Below are 3,285 nucleotides of genomic sequence, written 5' to 3'. Positions count from 1 at the left end.
GAGATGTCATGTGTTTGTTTTTTAGCACAAAAGTGAATTCCTATGAGTGAAATTGCTACGTGTTGTTGGCCTGTATGAGTTCTAGCTATACCAGGAGACAAATCACTTGTCATATGTTGACAGAGGGCAGTGTCAGTCCTAGCTATACCAGGAGACAAATCACTTGTCATATGTTGACAGAGGGTAGTGTCAGTCCTAGCTATACCAGGAGACAAATCACTTGTCATATGTTGACAGAGGGTAGTGTCAGTCCTAGCTATACCAGGAGACAAATCACTTGTCATATGTTGACAGAGGGTAGTGTCAGTCCTAGCTATACCAGGAGACAAATCACTTGTCATATGTTGACAGGGGGTAGTGTCAGTCCTAGCTATACCAGGAGACAAATCACTTGTCATATGTTGACAGAGGGTAGTGTCAGGCCTAGCTATACCAGGAGACAAATCCCTTGTCATATGTTGACAGAGGGTAGTGTCAGTCCTAGCTATACCAGGAGACAAATCACTTGTCATATGTTGACAGAGGGTAGTGACAGTCCTAGCTATACCAGGAGACAAATCACTTGTCATATGTTGACAGAGGGTAGTGTCAGTCCTATCTATACCAGGAGACAAATCACTTGTCATATGTTGACAGAGGGAAGTGTCAGTCCTAGCTATACCAGGAGACAAATCACTTGTCATATGTTGACAGAGGGTAGTGTCAGTCCTAGCTATACCAGGAGACAAATCACTTGTCATATGTTGACAGAGGGTAGTGTCAGTCCTAGCTATACCAGGAGACAAATCACTTGTCATATGTTGACAGAGGGTAGTGTCAGTCCTAGCTATATCAGGAGACAAATCACTTGTCATATGTTGACAGAGGGTAGTGTCAGTCTAGCTATACCAGGAGACAAATCACTTGTCATATGTTGACAGAGGGTAGTGACAGTCCTAGCTATACCAGGAGACAAATCACTTGTCATATGTTGACAGAGGGTAGTGTCAGTCCTAGCTATACCAGGAGACAAATCACTTGTCATATGTTGACAGAGGGTAGTGTCAGTCCTAGCTATACCAGGAGACAAATCACTTGTCATATGTTGGCAGAGGGTAGTGTCAGTCCTAGCTATACCAGGAGACAAATCACTTGTCACATGTTGACAGAGGGTAGTGTCAGTCCTAGCTATACCAGGAGACAAATCACTTGTCATGTTGACAGAGGGTAGTGTCAGTCCTAGCTATACCAGGAGACAAATCACTTGTCATATGTTGACAGAGGGTAGTGTCAGTCCTAGCTATACCAGGAGACAAATCACTTGTCATATGTTGACAGAGGGTAGTGTCAGTCCTAGCTATACCAGGAGACAAATCACTTGTCATATGTTGACAGAGGGCAGTGTCAGTCCTAGCTATACCAGGAGATAAATCACTTGTCATATGTTGACAGAGGGTAGTGACACAAAAGCTGGGATCTTGCCACATGTTGTTGCATATGATGATGACACAAGAGATATAATGATATAATTTGTCACATGTTGCATATTGTTATGCCACAAGAGATGGAATGAGATAATTTGTCACATGTTGCATATTGTGATGACAAGAGATGGAATGAGATAATTTGTCACATGTTGCATATTTTGATGACACAAGAGATGGAATGAGATAACTTGTCACACCTTGCATATTGTAATGACAAGAGATGGACTGAGATAATTTGTCACATGTTGCATATTGTGATGACACAAGAGATGGAATGTGAGATGTGCCATGCTGACAACAAGTACCATCTTTAATTGATACCACCCTTTCCCTTGGCAAGTGCTGTATCCACCAGACCACTGAGGAGGTCTCTGCAACTTGAGAGATGTGAGGAGAGCTACTAGGTCTTGTCACATGCTATGTGTGCAGTCCAATTCGGCAGATATGTCTATAAGAAGAACAGCAGTAAACTTGATACGAAATGGCAGAATAGAATAAAGATGTAAAATAGTATCTTGAAGCAACATCGCTGAACAATTTAGTCTCTTAAACAATCATAGTCACGCAGGTGCTTAACACACGGTGATAATTATTGTTTTAAAACATGATTGGTTCTTGTTAACATGGTAGGCAAGTTATTTGGGTTATTGCAAGTCTTCCATCAAGGGACCATTTGGTTGTATCTGTTTAGGATTTGTTTATTTTGATTAGAAGTGAGACACAGTTTATAGTTTACATTTATTTTCGTTTTGGGACGTGTGCACTTCATGTGTTTTAAACATGATAAAGAATGGTTACTGTAGTGGCGATGCTTGTTTTCACGGATGGTCATTTAAACCAACAAGTGCCACAGCGGCCCCATAATTCTTGTGAATACCTCACCTCTATCACATCAGTGCCATAAATTCCTGTTTATGCTGAGAACCACACTATAAATTTTTATAAATTTTCAACAGACGTCCACTACACTGCCAACGTATCCATAGTTGTGAGGGAAACCCTATCCCTTGCCAGAGGCGCCACTGCGCATGCGCAAGGCGGGAATCTAGTCACTTCTTTCCTGTGTGTCCTGATGACAACAAGGAAAATTATTTTGTTGCACATCCGAACACGTGATTGCGTTCCACACTACAAGCATTAGATCGTCTCAAGCTTTATAGATTACAAGCAAAGAGCAGTTCTACAAGCAGAACGGGGGTATAGAAGATCGGAGTCTCTAGTAAGTAATTAGTTAAGAAAAGTGTTGTGGGATGAGATCTTCATCTCATAAGCAGACACCTGTCTGTTCGGGCTGTGGACAACACCAAGCTCCGGGGGATCCTCACCCTAGATGTCTCGCATGCAAGAAAAGCAGCTGTACACAGAAGTCAAGGTGCAGTTATTGCGAGCATCTGTCAAAAGAAAAATTTGACAAGCTCTCCAAGGCATGGATCACAAATCCCGATTATAAAAAGGTCACTAGAGCATCTACATCAAGAAAACAAGTGATTAAGCCCGAGGCGGCAAAAATTAACCACGTGGGTGACAAGCGAGTGTCGCGCGAGGGCGCCGTCTCACCTTATGAGGAGAAGAGACCACGTCGCTCATCCCACTCTCCCTATAATGTTGAGGAGCAGATGCATGTTATTGGTCAATCAGAAAGTACCTCTAACTTGCATCCGGCAACGTCCGGTACGGTCGATCGTCGAGTTTGGACAGAAACTAACGACTTTCACCCTCTGCCGCGTTCCCCCTTTAACGTAAATGAGTTCACGGAAAGAATAACAAATTCTATTTCTGTTATGATTGACACACGCATGCAATCTATGTCTCGAGAAAT

Source organism: Haliotis rufescens, unplaced genomic scaffold (genome assembly GCF_023055435.1).
Source record: "Haliotis rufescens isolate VD_foot unplaced genomic scaffold, xgHalRufe1.0.p SCAF_19, whole genome shotgun sequence".
NCBI classification, from domain to species: domain Eukaryota; kingdom Metazoa; phylum Mollusca; class Gastropoda; order Lepetellida; family Haliotidae; genus Haliotis; species Haliotis rufescens.
This window is presented reverse-complemented; position numbering follows the sequence as displayed.